Here is a 20644-nt window from a genome sequence, read left to right as displayed (position 1 = left end):
TCCATGTGCCTTCTGATGATGAAGCTTCTGATGATGAACTTGCAGAAATCATCAGAGACAGACAGGTGAAGGCTGCTAGAGCCAAAGGCACATCTGTGCCACTGCTTTTGGATCTGAGAAAAATCCTCGATTACATTGATCTCTGGCACAAGGATCCTAACACCCCTATGCCTGATTTTCATCTGACCCTGGTCAAAGTCACATGCTGACCCATTTCATCACTGAAGAGAAATGGAAGTTTGAAAAGGCAAGAGAGATTAGGAAAGCTCAATACAGAAAGGAGAAGCTCCTGAAGAAAACGTTGTCAGAATGACACCTGAGGAACTTCTCCAGGCTCAGTCTGAAATTCAAGCCCTCAGCAAAGACTTTGATGCCTACTATGCTGATTGGCAAGGAGCTAAAGTAAGATTCGTCAATCTGACGAAGAAATTCACAAATGTTGCAGCCCCATCGCAACAAGAAAATCTTCAGGCTGCAGACTCTGCTCAGCCTGCTGAAGAACATGCCAGCACCGCTGATGACTTTCAGCCTGCTGAAGAACATGCTCGTTCTAGGGCTGGTGAAGAAATTCCAGTCGCTGAAGAAATTGCCAGGGCATCCACTAGTGGTGCGCCTGAAGAAACTGAAGAGATCGGAGCAACTGCATCAGTTGCGCCTGAAGAAAATGAACCAGATTCCTCAGCTCCTCCCGCGCCCACACCAACTCCAATTCTTCCATCTGCTTCTGATGTGAAGAAGACCAAGGCTGCAGAGCGAGCTGCAGTGAAGAAAAGGAAGGCATCAGCTGCATCAAACTCTTCGGCTGCGAAGAAAATGAAGCCAATGACCAGCTCACTCGAAAATCCAATTGATGTTGTTCCGATTTCCTCCATGCCATCAAAGGACCTTGTTGATGCTGTTCCGATTTCCTCCATGCCATCAAAGGACCTTTGGCAGTCCAGAAGTTCAAGGCTGAAGATTTCTTTGCTGAGCACGTATTCTTCACTGATTATAATCCATATGATTCTTCTCGCATAAGGAAGAGGCGTTTCTGGACTGCCAGCCAAGCCAATTTCTATTCCTCAGTGCTCTTCAACAAAGACAAAGTCTTCGATCACGCACATATCCCTCATGTGGACATGGAGTCTCTGCCCGGCTTTGAGCCAGTCCTCAGTGTTATTCACGACGCAGGACTTCTAAATTTCTGCACTGATATCTGTGACTGGAATGAAGAACTCATTCTTCAATTCTATGCAACTCTGCACATCACCGGAGACGCTGAAGACGTGAACTCATGGGTATTAGCCTGGATGTCTGAAAATACTCACTACAAGGCACCATCAACTGAATTGCTTCGTGCTCTACCACTCAGTCCTCCACTTGATGGTGCTCGTTGTATCTACAACGAACCAGAACTTTCAAATCACTATATGCAAGTGTTGATGAAGCCTTTGAAGCCAAGGCAGGCCCCACGAACCAAATTCCTCGTCAAGGAATTACTCTATGTGCCTCAGACTGTCTATCGAATTCTGACGAAGACAATGAGTCCCATCAAAGGCCACGACTCAAATGATGAAGAAGTCGTTGGCATCATGAAGAATATGCTTTTCAACATCATTCATGGCGTTCCCGTCAACTTCCATGATTTCTTCATGAGGACTCTGGCCAATATTGCTATGTCACCATTCGAGCTGAAGCCCTATGCTCCTTGGATTATGAGATTCATCAGGGCAAGATCTTCACTGAATTACAAAGCTGACACTCTGAACCACGGTAGCTACTTGCCTCCCATTGAAGTCCTCAAACAGACAGTTTCATCAGCTGATGATAAAGGCAAGGCCGTTGCTGTGATCGATGAAGGCATTCATCCATTGGATGGTCAATTTCGCAAGGCTGCATCTTACTCTACCAATGACGATTCTGCCACACATGACTCTGCCGCAAATGCCTCAGCCAAGCAAAATCCTCAAGCCACAGCACCCAGGGTGATGACTGACCGTGAGTTACTCCTCAGTCTTCATCAGAAGGTTGATCGCAATCACAAATGGGTAAAGCGTCAGTTTGGTGCACTTCTTCACAATATGACCTCAACACACAATGCAGTGAAGAAGAACCAATACTACCTTCATGAAACCTTCAACCGCACCTGGGCTGTCCTCACTCATGTCCATAGCGCTGAAGAACTGAAGACTATGGGTCTCAAGGAAGAATTTGACTGGTCTGCACCTCCTCCGAAGAAATTCAAGAGGGTCAAAATTCCTCCACTGGTGGCCAACTCTTATTCTTCATCGCGTGACACTCATGAGTATGCAGATTTGGACGACACTCCGGCAGGCCCTGCTACAACAAACAACCCCGACAACGCTGGCGCTCCTCCGTCGACTTGAAATTCTTCAGGGGCGTTAGTCCTCAGTTTCAATCCTTTTGGTCATTTGATGACAAAGGGGGAGAAATCTGAGTTAGTCTTCAAGCGGGTCTATATTAAGGGCATTTTTTTAAGTTACAACCCTCGTTCTTCTGAAACTTTTATTTGGATCGAGTTGTAATCTTAAACCCGATGGTGCGCTGATACTTTTGTTGCATTATGCTTTGCATGCTTATTCCTTGTTAATGACATTGCACGCATGCTGAATCTCATCAGGCACCATATTTCATCATGCATTTCAAATTCTTCATATTATATATCAAATGCATGAATTACAAGATATAGGGGGAGATCTCCATGATTCAACTCTTCAAATGTGCATTGCCTCAAAAGCAAATTCCTCACTATGCACATCTTCAGGGGGAGTTCTTCTATATCTTGTAATCAAATTCCTCAATATCAGTGTATACACTTCATATGTTTATCCCCGTTGAAAACTTAACCTATGTTGTCATCAATCACCAAAAAGGGGGAGATTGTAAGTGCATCTAGTGCCCCTTAGTGATTTTGGTGTATTGAAGACTTATAGGTTAAGGGACTAATGCGTTTGTGAGTATACACAGGTCTATAAGTCTATGAGGAGTTTGATATTGACAGAGAAAGTCGACCCCTAAAAATGAAGTTCTTCAACTGAAGACTTTGATATTCTGAAGACTTTCTGAAGACTTTGAAAGTGAAGAAATTGGTGTGACCTTGAAGACTTGGTATTCATTTGTGGAACATGAAGCGTGAAGACTTTTGTTTTCGTAGTTTCATTTTCTCTTTCTTGAGTCATAGGAAACACCGTACTGTTAAAGGGGGTCGAGGAAATACTAAGGAAAAATTTCCATGTGATGCTCAACTCAAAATCCTACACCTACCAATCCCTTCGAGTGAAGCCTTTGGAAATCTCATACAGTTCAGTCACTTTCTTCAGTGACAGAGACGAAGTTCTTCTGGTCGCTGATGAATTTGTTCTGATTGAGGAGTTAGGAATTCGTCAGTGCGAATTACCTACACAGTGAGGAACATGATAGCCCTGAGGAATTTGAGAGTCAAATTTCTGACCGTTGCTGTGCTGCACGCCAGCCGTCCCAAAATATCTTATCCACCTAACGGTCATATCATTGAAGGGCATTTATGTCTTATCATGTCAGGCTGCTCCCTGGGCTATAAATAGCCGCCCCCTACAACCACTAGCTGGTTGGCTGCTCCGAGAGAACTTGACACTTGTCATTTGAGAGCAACCCATCCTTCGAGGACTTTGAGTGAAAATCATCGAGTGAGGAAAACGCAAAACCAAACCCCTACAAACCCAAAGTGATTGAGCATCACTGAAGAAATTGATCCTGCGTGGATCCGACGCTTGTTACCTTTGAAGACTGTGCTTCTTCCAGACGGTTAGGCGTCAAGGTCTAGAGCATCCAAGAGGAATTGTGGATTGCCGAGTGACCAAGTCTGTGAAGGTTTGGAAGTCGCCTGAAGACTTACCACGAGTGATTGGACGAGGTCTGTGTGACCTTAGTTCAAGGAGAATATGGTGAGGACTGGGTGTCCTGAGCTGCGTGCTCAGCGACTGGGTGTCCGGGACTGTGTGTCCTCGAGTTTAAATACTCAGCCGCTCCAACCAGACGTACAACTGAGACAGCAGTTGGAACTGGTCTACCAAATCATTGTCTTCACCAACCTAATTGGTTCTATTTCCTCAACCCTTTCATTTCCTCATTACTGTGTTGAATGTTTGTTCATATTTGTGTTTGAAGACTTTGACTGAAGACTTTCTCAATTTCCTCAGCTCAATTTCTTCAGTCTGTTTGTCTTCATCTTGTGTTATCCTGTGATTACGCTTTCTGTACTCTGTGCTAGTCTTCATTTCATCATGATGACCATGCTTGTATTCTGTTATGCTTACTTCTGAGTACTTATTCCTCTGCTAATAGTTCTTCGCTAAGGAATTTCCTCACCTGCAAATTCCTCAGTGAAGAATTCATAAAAATCGCCTATTCACCCCCCCCCTCTAGTCGACATAACGCACTTTCAATTGATACCTTGGTTCTCAAAACTGAGGGAAATACTTACGCTACACTTTGCTACATCACCCTATCCTCTTTGAGGAAAACCAACGCAAGCTCAAGACGTAGCATCGACCAATACGTCCTTCTCGCACGGCCCTGAGCTCTTGTCATTCGTTGGTATTGTGGGTGTGGAGGTCATGGTACATGCAGTACCGACTGCCCTTGGACGACTCCAGCTGGTCCCTGTCGCGCTTCATGTCTGGCTCTGCTGCGAGCATGGCTGCTCCTTTGTGCTTCACATCCTTGGCCTTGGCTTTCTTCTCTTCTGGGTCAGCAGCTGGGAGCTCGAGAAGGGAGAGCTGCCACTCCTCAGCCCTTGCACACTTGGTCGCCAGGTTGAACAGCTCCAGAGATGTGCACAGGTCCTCGTGGATTGCCAGCTCCTCCTTCATCTTGACGTTGCGGACGCCATCAGAGAATGCTGAGATGATGGCCTCCTCAGTCACCTTGGGAATCTTGAGGCGAGCGCTGTTGAAGCGCTGGATGTACTCCTATAGGGTCTCTCCTGGTTGCTGCTTGATGTGGCGCAGGTCACCCACGACCGGAGGACGGTCGCGAGTGTCATGGAAGTTGGCGATGAAGCGGGTGTGCATCTCTTCCCAGGAGGAGATCGTGCCGGGAGGCAAGTTCAGGAGCCAGGTGCGGGCACCATCCTTGAGAACCATGGGAAACCAATTCTCCATGACCTTCTCGTCTTCATTGGCCGCTTCGATGCCCAGCTCGTAGAGCTGCAGGAACTCCGCGGGGTCGGTAGTGCCGTCGTAGCGAGGAGGCAGATCCAGCTTGAACTTGCCAAGACAGGCGACACTGCGTAGCTCGGTGGTGAAGGCGCGGCAGCCTTTGGTGGCCACCAGAGCCCTTTGCAGCGCGGGGCTTGCTCCTGGGGATTCCCGCGTGCCGCCGCCAGGGGCAGCGCGGGGTCTTGACGTGCTGGTGCAGGGACGCGGTCATGATGTGATGGAGCAGGGAGCACGCGAGCACCTTCTTGAGGACAAGGGATTTCTTGATAGCTCCTTCCTTGTCGCGCGGGCGCTGGACGCGGTGGGTTTCGTCCAGGGGCCGTGTGCCTTGGAGCCAGGGCGCCTTTTTGGGGAGGAGGTGGCGGAGGCACCTCCTGAGCTGCATCACCAACACAAGATGGAGGGCGAGGCAATGAGAGGGACGGCGGAGGAGAGCCCCCTGCGGCGCTGACGATCTCGGTGATGCGAGCGAGCCACTCATCGTAGAGGTCGTCGACGGGGTTGTAGTGCAAGAGCTCGCGTGCCAAGAGCAACGCGGCATGTGCGTCCGTGGGAGCGCGACGGGTGTGCGACGACGAACCAGCTGGAGTCAGCGACGGAGTGGCGGTGCGGCCTTCCCACCGCACCGAGGGATGCAGCAACGACGCCTGCTGCTCGTTCCCCGCCGGGCCGGTGGCGGTGTTGGCGGCAGGAGACGGAGAACGACGGGGAGGCCCACCGACAGGAGCCTTCTGGGCGACGCGGGTGGCGAGAGCAGCCCGATGCTCGGCACGAGCTCGACGAGCGTTAGCCATGGATGCGACGAACTATAGAACGCGGGATGGCGGAAGACAGATTCCGGTGCACCCCTAACCGGCGCGCCAAATGTCGGATATCGGGTTCCGGGAAACCCTTAAGGTTCAAACTCTAGGGTGCGCGCGAAGATCTTTCCCCTACCGATCCACGTCCCAACGCCTCGCTACGAATCTAAGCTAAACGATGAACAACACAAGGGACACGAAGTTTATACTGGTTCGGGCCACCGTCGTGGTGTAACACCCTAATTCAGTGTGTGGTGTGGTGGGTTGCCTCAGGGGCTGATGATGAACAGTGCAGGGGAAGAACAGCCTTGCGAGAGGTGTTCTTGAGATGGTGTGGTGTTCTACTTGGGATGGATCTTCCCGCCTCTAGATGAGATGATCTACTATGTGGTGGCTAGCTCTATATATAGAGGTCCTGGTCCTCTTCCCAAATATCGAGCGGGAAGGGACCCAACAACGGCCATTTTGAAGGGGGACATCTAGTACAAGTTATCCTGACTAAAGTTGGTCTTCGGCTGCCAAAGCCACTAGCGATGACGCCGTCTTGGGCTCCACGGTGACCTTCGTCCTGTCGTTCTGCTGGTCTTGGTCTTGTTGCACTAAAATGGTAACCTTTGCCTGATGCCTCGGTACTCTGCGCCTGCACTTGCCCCCTTTGCACCAAAGAGGAAACAAGGACACTGCACAGGCCGGCGCCCGCCTGGCACCCGCCTGGTCTCGATCTTCACGACTTGCGTCACGAGCACCTCGTGAGGTACCCTGCCTTGATCTCTCTGCCTCCTCGCCAGCCTGCCTGGTGAGGCCGCTCCTGAGGAAGCCCTTCGTCGTCCGCCCCACGAGGCTTGGCCCCTCGGGAGGGTCTTGAGCTTGAGTTGATCAAGATGGGCCGTACTGGGCCACCACTTGAGCCACGCCGCAGGCCGCAGGCAGGCAAGTCTGGGGACCCCCGTTCCCAGAACACCGACACTAGAGATCAAGATTCATATGGTAGGAATGGAATATCTTGACCTCAACACAAGTGTAGGTGGTTCTCTCTCAGAAAATGTATGTTGGAAGTGTAGGCATGTTCTGATGGCTCTCTCCACGAATGAAGAGTGGGTGGAGGGGTATATATAGCCTCCACACAAAATCTAACCGTTACACACAACTTACCAATCTCGGTGGGACCGAATTGTGAAACTCGGACGGACCGATTCAGCAAATAATGTGACCGTTAGTATTTTCGGTGGGACCGACATGTCAACTCGGTGGGACCGATATGGTTAGGGTTAGGGCATAACGTAATCTCGGTGAGGCCGATTACACAAACTCGATGGGACTGATTTTGGTAATAAGCTAACCAGAGAGTTGGTCAGGCAAGCTCGGTGGGACCGATTCGCTCATCTCGGTTGGACAGAAATGTTACGAAAGGGAAACAGAGAGTTTGCATTGCAATCTCGGTGGGACCGATCGCTCATCTCGGTTGGACCAAAATGTTACGAAGGGAAACAAAGAGATTACAATCCCATCTCGGTGAGACCGAGATCCCTATTGGTGAGACCGAAAAGACTAGGGTTTGTGGCAGTGGCTATGACATCTGAACTCGGTGGCGCCGGATAGAAAGAATCGGTGGGGCCGAGTTTGACTTCTGGTTTGGGTTATATGTGGATGTGAGAAAGTAGTTGAGGGCTTTTCAGCATATCACTAAGCATTTTGAGCAAGAGCCTCATTAAGCAACACCTCATCCCTCCTTGATAGTATTGGCTTTTCCTATAGACTCAATGTGATCTTGGATCACTAAAATAGAAAATGTAGATTCTTGTGCTTTGAGCTTGAGCCAATCCTTTTGTCCTTAGCATTTTGAGGGATCCACTTTTCTCATCCATGCCATGCCAATCATTGAGCTTTCCTGAAATATTTATCTTGAAATAGCATTAGCTCAATGAGCTATATGTTGTTAGGAATTACCAAAACCACCCAGGGATAGTTGCACTTTCAATCTCCCCCTTTTTGGTAATTGATGACAACATATAGATCAAAGTTTCGACAAATGACAATAAGATTGAAAAACATTGTCTCTTTGAGAAGTATGTGATAAGTAAGATCTCCCCCTAAATTTGTGCATTATTTAGAATTTGCTTTGGACTGCAAATGCACAATGAGTTAGGATCATGAGTCACTCCTTCATGTCACATACATCTTGGTGGAGCACTCAAAATGATAATAATTAAATGCGTACACTTAGCACCAAGCAAAGTGAATGATCATATGAGGATATAAGAGATAATGTCATCCAACAAGCATTAAGGTAGCATATGATCAAACACATGATCATCCAAGAAACTCACAAAAGGCATAATGTATCAAGCAAACAAGCAAACACACGAATAACGAAGTTCAACCACCAAAAAGATAAGAGAGATCAAAAGCAACACTCTCTCTTGAAGCCTATGATCTATACATTTTTCTCCCCCTTTGGCAAAAGTTACCAAAAAGTTCGCAAAAAAATGCAAGTGCTAAACGACTCTCAGGCTTGGTCTTCATCTGATGGTGTAGAGATGGCTCCAAGGATGAAAGCTTCTGTTGATGTAGCTGGAGCTGGTGGAGTGGCTGCTGGAGCTGGTGGCACTGAAACGGTAGCTAGTGCAGATGATGTAGCTCTGGTGTCTCGAACAGGCACTGCAGTAGATCTCTGTCCTCTAGGCACTCTAGCAAAAGCATCTGTGGTAGACATGCCCTTCTCCTCCTCCACATCCTCCTGAAGTTGCTCAACTGCAGTTTGGATCTCAGTAACTTTGACATCAAGAGCATAAAACTTCTGCTCTATGATTCTCTCCAAGCTCTCCTGGTTTTGAGTCAGGGTGGCCAAGCCCCTCTCAATCCTAAAGGTGGAGGCAATCAAGTAGCCAAGCTGCTCTTGCTTGGTCTTCAAGAAAATCTTAGATGCCTCTTCAGCAGTTGGCATCTTTGCAGCTTTCTCAGCCCTTGCTTTCTCTTTCTTCTCTTGTGCTTGCAGAGATGATGGTTCATTTTCATCCATCACGTGGTGTTCTCAAAATTAGGGTAGATGGGCAGGTGCTCCATGTCCAAAAGATATGTGCATGTGCCCATCTTGGAGTTTATGAGCTCCTGAATGTGTGGGGTATATCCACAAGATCTCCTCTGATCAGCAGCAGTCCTTTTGATTGTTTCCACAATCAGACTCATGACTTTGAATTTCTGAGGCCATCAAATATATGCAGCAGGTTGATTGCATGGCCTCTGATCATCTTGTGATCACCTGACTTGGGCAGCAAAGTGTGCCTTAAGATCCAGTTGATAGTAGGCAATCCTGACAACAGGTAATGTACAGATCCAAACTTATGTGTCTCTAATGCAGCATCTGGGATCTATCTGTACATGTGAGCCATAGAGTTGTGGTCTTTCTTCTTCTTGGCATAGACATCCAAGTCATCCTCATTCTCTTTTGGAGCATTTATCAACTCGGCCCATTCTTCAACTGTTGATTGCTACCTAGTACCTTCAGACATCCAGACAATCTTCCCATCTGGGTAGAAGTGAGTTATGGAGTAAAACTGCATAATGAGCTCATCATTCCACTTGGTGAGCTTCTGGCCAACAAAGCCATCTACTCCACAGGCATTGAAGCTGTCATACACTCCTGGATAGTGCTCTTCATTCTTCCTGATGTACTCCCAATCAACCCATCTCATGTCACATACTATGGGCTTCTTGTCAAGCAAAACTGTTTCATAGAAATCTTGTTGTTCCTTAGTGTGGAACCTGTAGTCCATTGGAGTTCTTCTTCTGATAGCATAGGGATCAGTCTGTCTCCAGAGTCTCAGTCATGCATCCTTCCTAAGCTTCATATTTCTGCAACTGGATGAGCATCATTATGATCAGGGATCTTGGGCTTCAACTTTCTCAAAATAAGTGAATCTTCATCTTCTTCAGCAGCCTCAGGCACTGGGGCCTTGTTCTTCTCTTCAGCTCGAATACTTCTGGTGTTCCTCTTAGGTGCAGACTTGGGCTTAGGAGCAGCACCCTTGGGAGCATCTTTGGGCTTAGATGGAGCAGCCCCTGATCTTATAGCATCTCCCATCAGCTTCTGAGCTTTAGGTGCTGGTGCAACAACCTCTTCCTCTTCTTCTTCCATCATTGAGGGCTTTCCAACAACTCTGGCCATTGTCTTCTTGACCCTTTCTTTCCTTTTCTTCTCAGCCACAACTGGTTCTTTGGGTTCAGATCCCAAAGTTACTTGAGTAGAAGCTCTAGCCTTAGACATTGGAATTCTTTTGGCAGGAAACTTTATTTTTCATTCTTGGCTTAGTGGATGCAGTTGTGCCATATTCCTTCTTCAGCACCTTCTTCTTTGAGGTGGCCTCATCCTCAACAGCAACATAGTCCTCATCTTCAGAATCTGAGGTTTTCTTCTTCCTTGCCCTGGTGGCTCTCTTGGGCAAATTGCTGGGTGTGCTCCTGCTACCATCATCTGAGGTACTGGAGGGACTAGTGCCCTCACTCATATGAACTTGCTCCTCAGACTTGTTCTGACTGTCACTCTGATCTGACATGATGCAAACACTGACAGCAGACCCTGTGAATAGATGTAGATGGGGCAGAGTAGATGAGCATCACAAAGCACAAAAGTTTTTGCAAAAAAAATTCAGTCAAAAACTTAGTTTTAGTTTTCCATAGAAAGCATTTCGGAGCTACCGATTTGTAAACTCGGTGATACCGAAGCATCTTTGGGCACCTAAACTAGTGAACTCGGTCAGACCGAGTCACAGTTCGGTGGCACCGAGGCTGCCAGGGTTTCACGAAGAATCGATCTCGATCACACCGATTTGCAATTCTCGGTCAGACCGAGAATCACATGTGCAATGGCCTGAGCCAAATCGGTGAGACTGATTTCTACAACTCGGTCGGTCCGAGATGAATTCGGCGGAAACCTAACCCTAAATTTTCAATCCAACACTAATCTACACAGTAGTTTTGCTGGATAGGAAGATTCCAAACGTGGCAAGATCATGGCAATGCAATGTGCTAGGAATCGGAGTTAAGAATAGCACAAAGATCAAATCCATACCCTAATGCAGCAATGGACTTGCTATGGCGGCAATGGTGGAGCAGAATCCCATTGACGGCGACGGAGACCAGCGGCGGGAGGTCGCTGGCGACGAGGAGGACGATCCGGAGACCCGAAGAGGCAGAGCAGGATGTGCGCGGGCGAAGAGTTTCGGAAAAATTTCCAAATTTTGGCCCGGGGGTATATATAGCCTGACCCTGTCAGTGTGACTGAGTGGAACAAGTTGGTAGCACCAAGATGCATAACTGCAAGTAGTTACCGCAACTCGGTGTGACCGAAAAGTTCAAATCGGTTGCACCGAGATTGAAAACCTATATCAACCTAGTGATCTCGGTATGACCAAAATGGATGAATTGGTCAGACTGAAACGCACAAAGAGGTTTTGGAAGTTTAAGTCTATGACGAATCGGGGACTCCGAGTGCTCCTCACACAGAGTGGTTCGAATCTCACTTGATCAAACTTTGTGATATAGCATGAATAGAGTTTGAGACAAGAAAAGCATAGATGGCTAGAGAAGGTTCTTAGGCATTCTTGTCCATCCACTTGGCAAAAGAAAAGAAACCAAATAATCAGAACTACAAGTGGATGTCCTCGAATGAGTAAATTATGCAACCAACATGCTCACACAATAAAATGGCAAATGAAATATGTGACAAAGCATGCACACACAATTCTAGCATCTATCAAACAATTAGCGATGACTAGGTCATCTATATATGAGTATATTGACTTAGGAGTCAAATGAGAACATTTGATCATAGGTCATACTCATTGTTTAAGCACAAGTGGGGTTACCACTTTTACATAAAGCATTGTTGTGTTCACACCATTAGAGTTGATTTAGCTTAATTCTTGGAGTAAAGCTCCCCCTAGATGTTAGATCCCCCCTAAGAGTGATGAACTAACCTTGGGTTTTGTCGATGATTACTTCATGTAGGTGTCGAAGATGTGGGTGCTCAATGTTTATGTAGATCATTTGGAGCAATCCTTTGGAGTGAGTTGCACTTTCAATACCTATGCTGGTTAGTCCCACAAGGAACAAACAAGGATATCCATAGACATAGAGTGACGCACACACAAGATGATGTCCATGAAAGCATTAGGTTACCTTGTCCCTTGTCTTACCAACAAGAGGGTTTGTGACTCCTTGAACTAGTGCAAGATGTGGAAGTTGATTGCACTTCTCCTCGCCAAAATAAGAAGAGTGAAGTATGTTGGCGGAGTCACCCTCAATAACTCTCTAGTTCTTCTTCTTTGGGATCCACATCATCTTGATGGGAATCCTTGGAGTTGTAGTTGTACTCGATGAAGTAGAACTTGATGTAGTCTTGGGAACCCACTTGACCAAGGCCTTAGGAGCTTCTTCAAATGCATCAATCTCCTCTTGATGCTTGTCCTTGCCTTTTTGCTTGTGGTCTTGCGGTGGAAGATCATCTTGAACTTGTGTTCCTTTGAAAGAAGTAGGATCATACTTCTCTTGTTGAGGAACAAACTTCGTCTTGTGGTATTGATCTTCTTCCCACTCAACTCCATTGGCATTGAAATTTTGTTCAAAACCAACACCTTGGTTCTTCCGGTGCCTTCCTTGCTTGCGTACAATTTCCTCAAATTGCTTACTTCCGGCGAGGCTCTTGTAAACACCTTTCTCTATAATTCCCTTCAATAAGCTGTTTTCTTGCTCAAGTGTAACTTGGCTAAGAGAATCATTAGTGGAATCAAGAGAGCTACTTGCAGCAACAACATTGGATTTAGCATATTTATTGTTACTACTAGAGGAAGAATCTTTCTTGTTCTTGTTACTAGATTTGACTTGAGGCATGTAAGTAGATAAGAGTAAACGCTTGGCAATGTAAGAAGAACTTTTCTTGCGAAGATCATCATTCATTGCTTTTAAAAACTCATGTTCTTGTGCAAGGTTGAGCTTTTCAAAGCGTAACTTCTCATGAGTCCTTAAAAGTTCTCGATGATCTCCTAAGATAGTTTCATGAGCTAACTTAAGAGTGTTTAGTTCTTTAGTTAGGATCTCAATCTTCTCCTTGTCATTGTCATTTGTTTTATCTTGATTAGCATGATTATTTGACGTTTCATCATAGTATTCATCACTAGAGTTGTCAACAAGTAAATCATCATCACCTAACAAGTCATCTTCATCACTATTGAAATCAACATACTCGGGGTGTGTTACCTTTGGGCCTTTAGCCATGAAGCATCTTCCAATTCCTTCATTTGGTGAATCAAATATGTCGTAGGAGTTGGTTGACACAAGTGCTAGACCGGCAACACCTTCATCTTGAGTATATTCAGAGTCGGAGTGATAGCTTCTCTCGGAGTGATTGTCGGAGTCGGAGCCGGATACCCATTCACCAACATGAGCTTGATGTATTTGTTTTGTGCAGCTCCTTGATGACTTGTCCTACCTTTCCGAATCCTTGCTTCTCCGGGATGTTCTTCATTCATAACGATCATCTATACTCCTTGTTTCTCTTGATGGTGATTCTTCTCTTCTACTTCTTCTTTTTGGAGAATCTTCTCTTCTTTTGTATGGAGCCGTACACTCAGAATAGTGTCCGGGTCTTCCACAATTGTAGCAATTACGCTCACGACTAGAAGATCTTTTGTCATTGTAGGACCTTGACTTGGAGCTTCTTTCCTTGCTTATATTCTTGTAGAACTTTTTGAAGTTCTTCACCATTAGGCTCACTTCTTCATTGAAGGTTTGTTTCTCACTTGATGATGTGGGAGCTTCACATGAGGCTTTGTAAGCACCACTTGACTTGTTGTGGAGCTCCTCCTTATCCTTAAGTGACATCTCATGAGCAATAATTCTTCCAATGACTTCCGTTGGCTTGAGTTCTTTGTAATTGGGCATCATTTGGATCAATGTGCACATGGTATCATATTTTCCATCCAAGGCTCTTAGGATCTTCTTGATGATGAATTTGTCGGTCATCTCTTCACTTCCTAAGCCGGCAATCTCATTTGTGATGAGAGCAAGCCTAGAGTACATCTCGGCGACACCTTCACCATCCTTCATTTTGAACTTGTCAAGTTGACTTTGAAGCACATCCAATTTGGATTCCTTGATGGAGTCGGTACCTTCGTGCATGTCAATCAAAGTATCCCAAATTTCCTTTGCATTCTCAAGACGGCTGATTTTGTTGAATTCTTCGGGGCACAATCCGTTGAAGAGGATATCACAAGCTTGAGCATTGTATTGCAACATCTTCAACTCTTCCGCGGTAGCTTCACGGTTTGGTTCTCTCCCTGCGCGACTTTAAGGATCAAGAGTCCGAGCTCACCAAGGCCCGCCAAAACGCACACGATGCCCGAGCTGAAGCCCAGGGCGCCCTCCTTGAAATCCAGGAGGCCAGAAAAATCGCGGCGAGTAAGGCCTTTATTGTGCAAAGCAAATATGTGAAGAAAGGGTTCCTATTACTGACCCGGATTTGGAGTTCTCCAGGGGCGTTTGCAGATCTGTCGCGCAGCATTTCCGATGATGTGGAGTTTTTCCAAGCTGAAGAGGGGAGCTCCACAGAGGCGCTATTTTGGTCACAATACCTTACACCAGAACATCCCGTGCGCTTTAGCGATCAGCTGAAACAGTCGGTCGAGCTGCATAGGGCGGCCAAACTAGCCATGAAGGATTTAATAATCCGACAATGGCCTGCCAGAGCCATTCCCAGTAGCTACTTCAGACTCGTAAAGTGGCTTGTCAGTGCCTGCCCTCGGCTTGATGCCATCAAGTGGTCGGTCTATATCGAAGGCGCGCGAATGGCCTTTGCTTGTGCCAAGATGCACTGGGCAAAGATGGACGCCACAAAGCTGATGACCGAGGGACCGCCTGTGGGCAAGGAGCACCGCACACCCGAACTGTAGTTTGATAGTGTCCTGGAGGGATCCCGCCTTGTGGCAGAACGATGTGCTAAGGATGTCATTTTCCCATGAATACACTCATGTTATCCTGTCATGTACTATGAAACAAGATCGTTATGTAATATAATGCTTGTTATTGAAAATTTTACCTCCTGTGCGGCCGTATTGGGAAATATGAGAGTTGGCCAGTCGTAGGCTTCTGCCCCCACGTAGATGCTACGGGGGTGTTCGGGATAAATCTAAACACTCTTTATTCCAGAGTTTGGTCCTTAAAGGAGGTGTTTAGCGCAACGAACAAGGCAATCGGACTATACGGCTTTATCACCCTCACTTAGCCATAGGAGTTTGACAACAAAAATTTAGGCGCAGCCCCTAGTGTTCGGAAGTCCGAACTTGGGATGCTATAAACACCTGATCGGATAAAAACCGATTCCTCGCATAATGCTGAAAAAATCGCTAACGATTTGAAACCTCTCGAACAGCTGACCGGCTCTCGCCTCATCACGATAGTCAGTTTTCGGCTTTCTCTACTAAGATGCTCATCCGGATGAACCAGGACACAATCGCAGTAGTTCTTACTTTACTACCCTAGCTGATATAGCGGAACGTAAAGTAGTAACCACAGGAGCCGGGCAACCCAGCTATTGACCAAAGACATGATTCGGAGCCGATGCATATAATGCTATAAGTTCGGGGTGCCGAACTGTACTATAAAAAGTGTTGGGACTTTGTTGCTGTAGTATGGGGCACAGTGAAGCCCCTGGCGAATTGGGACGTACCATAGTGTACGGTTGCAAAAAAGATTAAGAAAAAAGGAAAAATAAGGTAATAGGCTAATGCCACTAAAATTGGGCCACAAACCGTTTTCCATTGTTGTTTGATTAATACGTCAAAGCATATTTTGTATAAATAATGCGATAGGCACCAGGGCTATTTAACATGCCCCAACCAGGGAGAGCTGTGTGCGGGTCCTCAAGACAGGTATAATGATTATTTAAAGAAACCACCTGGAATTTCCCTTATACGTCAGAGATCCTTGCCGTCTTGGTGTATTCGTCCCTCTATAGGTCCGTCGATCAGGTCACCGGGAAAGGCCTCGGGAAGAGAGAAACCTGAAATGAAAAAGAAAAAGTGAAGGTATGCGGGTCCAGGAGCGGTTGAGCCGCATTGTGGACCACGATCTAGCTTTGCCTCCGTCCATGCCCATGGTATTTTGAGTGCGTGACGCGTTGTACAAATGTCGCCGCTTGGTCGGGACTGGGACGGAGGCTAAATTGCTAGTGAAGCTCTTGACGTGCTAAATTGTCCTGCTGCAGGGTAGTTCGGACTTGCTTGAGAGTGTTCGGAACCTTGGCTGTTGAATTAAGGCTCTGCCTAAAAAGGTTGCTCTGTACTTCTGCTACAAGGGCAGCGGTGTGCTCCTCAGTGCGGAGGGAGCGTTCTGTGTTTCCATTGACTATTATAACACCTCGTGATTCGGGCATCTTGAGCTTGAGATAGGCGTAGTGTGGCACCGCATTGAATCGAGCAAATGCGGGTCGTTCAAGCAGTTCGTGATAGCCACTGCGGAATGGGACTATATCAAAGATCAATTCTTTGCTTTGGAAATTATCTAGAGATCCGAAGACCACTTCCAGTGTGATTGAGCCCATACAGCAAGCCTCTACACCTGGTATGACACCTTTAATGGTGGTTTTGGTGGGTTTGATCCTTGAGGGATCAATGCCCATTTTGCGCATTGTATCCTGATAAAGCAGGTTTAGGCTGCTGCCACTGTCCATGAGTACTTGCGTCAGATGGAACCCGTCAATAATTGGGTCCAGGACCAGCGCGGCTGAACTGCCATGACGGATACTGGTCGGATGATCCCTGCGATCAAAAGTGATCGAGCAGGATGACCATGGAATGAACTTTGGGGCGAATGGCTCTATCGCGTAGACGTCCCTGAGTGCGCGCTTGCGCTCCCTCTTGGGGATATGGGTAGCATATATCATGTTCACCGTTTTAACTTGGAGGGGGGGACTTCTTCTGTCCCACTTTGTTCGGTGGCCAGGGCTCCTCATCATCGTCCTCGCTTTGGGACCCCTTCTCCTTGTTCTCGGCATTTAATTTGCCGGCTTGTTTGAAGACCCAACACTCTCTGTTGGTGTGATTGGCTGGTTTATCGAGGGTGTCATGGATTTGACATGGACAATCGAGTATGCGGTCCAAACTGGACGGGCCCGGATTGTTTCTTTTGTATGGCTTTTTCGGCTGACCGGACTTAGAGCCGCAGAATCCGGCGTTGATCGCCGTGTCTTCGATGTTATCACCGTTGTTTCGACGCTTGTGTCTATTGCGTTGGGGCTTGCCGTTCCTGTTTCTGGCTTCAGAAGTGCTAGGTTCGCTTGTGTTGTTATTTCTATGGGCTAGCCAGCTATCTTCGCCCGCACAAAAGTGGGTCATGAGTGCCGTGAGGGCTGCCATGGACTTTGGCTTTTCTTGGCCGAGGTGTCGGGTGAGCCATTCGTCACGGATGCTATGTTTAAAGGCCGCTAGGGCTTCGGCATCCGGGAAGTCGATGATCTGGTTCTTTTTAGTTAAGAACCTAGTCCGAAATTTCCTGGCTGACTCTCTGGGTTGTTGAATTATGTGACTTAAGTCATCGGCATCCGGAGGTCAGATATATGTGCCTTGAAAGTTGTCGAGGAAGGCGTCCTCCAAGTCCTCCCAGCTGCCAATAGAGTTTTCGGGCAGACTGTTCAACCAGTACCTGGCTGGTCCCTTGAGTTTGAGCAGGAGGTATTTGATGGCGTGAAGATCATCACCATGGGCCATATCAATATGGAGAAGAAAATCCTCAATCCATACCGCGTGGTCTATTGTGCCATCATATGATTTGATGTTCACGGGTTTAAACCCTTCTGGAAATTCATGTTCCATTACTTCATCCGTGAAGCAAAGGGGGTGTGCGGTGCCTCTATATCAGGCCAAGTCGTGATGTAGCTCCGATGGAGTTCGTCTGCGGTTTTCAGCTCAGACGTGATTATTTTTGTCACGTCCAGTCGGATGGCGACCGTCGCACATCGGGGCACGCCCCCGCGATCCATAGATTGATCTGGTCTGACCTGCTCTGTTCTCCAGGTCATGCCGTAGGTCATATGTGCATCCCCGAGCTGTTGTATGTCTGTTTTTACAGCGAGGTAGTGCGGGCTGGTGTTCGGCTCGAGGTGCTGCTTGTCCCGGCCGCATGGTGGCCGGTCAGCCGCATTATGCACTGGTAGGACTAGCTCCAGTGCCTCGTCATTGAACTGTGGTAACAATTTGCGCTTCGGGTAACTTTTGGTTGGGCATTCGAGGTCGTATTCCTCGGCTGCCAGGACATCAGTCCATCTATCATTGAGCAGATCTTGTTCAGCTTGAAGCTACTGCTGCTTATTTTTCAGGCTCCTTGGAGTGGCAATTAGCCGGCGCTTAAAGCACTCCTGTTCGACGGGCTCCTCAGGCATGATAAATTCTTCATTGCCGAGGCTCTCCTCGTCCTCGGAGAGCGGAAGATAGTTACTGTTCTCAGTGTCTTCATTCATGGCCTGTTCATTAGGGTTGGCTTGCCCATCTTCCCGTTCGTCCTGTTCGGACGTTGGCTCCACGGGATCTTCATTGTCTTCGGCATCGTTCGGGGTATTGTTTTCTCCTGTGACGGTATTGCTGTTTTTACCACGGCGTGGCTTAGAGCAGCGCCACTGACACCGGCGCTTTGGTTGTATCTCGGGAGGCTTATCCTCGACTGGATTTTCATTCTCGCCATCATTCTCTTTGGGTGTATCCACCATGTATACGTCATACAAGGAGGTGGCTGTCCAGCGCCCCGTGGGCGGTGGTTTTTGTGCCTGCTCCTCTCCGGCATCGTCGTCCATACCGTCGATGTCTTCGGAGTCGTAGTCTAGCATGTCGGTTAAGTCCTCGATAGTGGCTATGTAGTGGGTGGTGGGTGGGGAGCGAAATTCTCCGTCATCAACTTCCACCTCAAGCCGGATATAGTTCGGCTGGAGCCCCTAGACAAAGAGAGGGCTTTTAATGAGTGGAGCACATCACCAAAAGGTGAGTGCCAGAAGACGTCCGCGGAGCTGAACTCAAGGATTGGCGCCCGATCAGATCTGATGGGCGCGGATGTACGCGGTTCGGAACCCATGGCTAGAGATGTACCCGGGGCTCCGATGACACAGGGCGCACTCGTGGTTGGATCTGTGTGCGGCTCCATCACTGCTAAGTCTGCGGCTTTTGCGGTGGGGTTAAGCTTCCCGTCCTCAAACGACACGGTCTCCTCAGGATCTAGGTCCAGGGAGGGTACATGCGCTATCCCTTGAGTGCGGCGTGATGACAGATCTAAGTCATGTTCATCAAGGCGGCGGGGAGCGGCTGGCAAGGGCTCGAATCCGTCGAAGATCAAGTCTCCACGGACATCGGCAATGTAATTCAAGCTTCCAAACCTGACCTGATGGCCAGGGGTGTAGCTGTCGATCTGCTCCAGATGGCCAAGCGAGTTGGCCCGTAGTGCGATGCCGCCAAATATGAAGATCTGTACGGGGAGGAAAATCTCCCCCTGGACTGCGTTGTTGTAGATGATTGAAGGAGCCATCAAACCTTTCGATGACGACGCAGCGGAACTCTCAATGAAAGCACCAATGTCGATGTCAAAACCGGCGGATCTCGGGTGGGGGGTCCCGAGCTGTGCGTCTAAGGTCGATGGTAACAGGAGACGGGGGACACGATGTTTACCCAGGTTCGGTCCCTCTTTATGGAGGTAATACCCTACTTACTGCTTGATTGATCTTAATGAATATGAGTATTACAAGAGTTGATCTACCACGAGATCGTAATGGCTAAACCCTAGAAGTCTAGCCTATGGGATTATGATTGTGTCCTACGGGCTAAACCCTCCGGTTTATGTAGACACCGGAGGGGGCTAGGGTTGTACAAGGTCGGTTACAGAGAAAGGAATCTACATATTTGAATCGCCAAGCTTGCCTTCCATGCCAAGTAGAGTCCCATCCGGACACGGGAAGAAGTCTTCAGTCTTGTATCTTCATAGCCCAACAGTCCGGCCCATGTATTTAGTCCGGCTGTCCGAGGCCCCTTAATCCAGGACTCCCTCAAGAGGCGCTTTCAGAAAAAGGATCTGTAGTGGAAACCCCTACCCTAGGGTGCCCTAGGTAGCTTCCGCATGCATCATTGGTTTTCTCTTTTCTTTATGCTCTTGCGCCCAAGAGTGAAATGATGGTTGCTTCATCCATCCAACTTAATGCGGGAAAGGTGGGGCTTTGTGATTTGACCCCTCGTTGCTCATTTTCTACTACTGTGGCGCTACGACCGGGGTGCCTCCAATTCCAACGCTGCTCTGAACTGTAATTTGGTGCATCGCACGTGGAACAAGACGGTGGATGAGCCACATGTTGGCCAAAGGGGTCCTATTAAGTGTGTCACCATTTCATGTGCGGACTGACCCTGCTTGAGTTGCTACACCAACACGATAGGAGCAGCCTACCACTTGGTTTTACTCCTTGGTGAATCCCGACTATATTGATCTAAAAAGATACGTATTGTACTACTCTCTCCGTCTCGTTTTTTTAGGCGTCCCGATTTATAGGGCGTGCACGTAGTTCTAGGTCATCCATTTGACTAACTAAATATGAGTTAATATGTCACAAAAAGTATATCATTGGAT

Source organism: Triticum dicoccoides, chromosome 1B (genome assembly GCF_002162155.2).
Source record: "Triticum dicoccoides isolate Atlit2015 ecotype Zavitan chromosome 1B, WEW_v2.0, whole genome shotgun sequence".
NCBI lineage: Eukaryota > Viridiplantae > Streptophyta > Magnoliopsida > Poales > Poaceae > Triticum > Triticum dicoccoides.
This window is presented reverse-complemented; position numbering follows the sequence as displayed.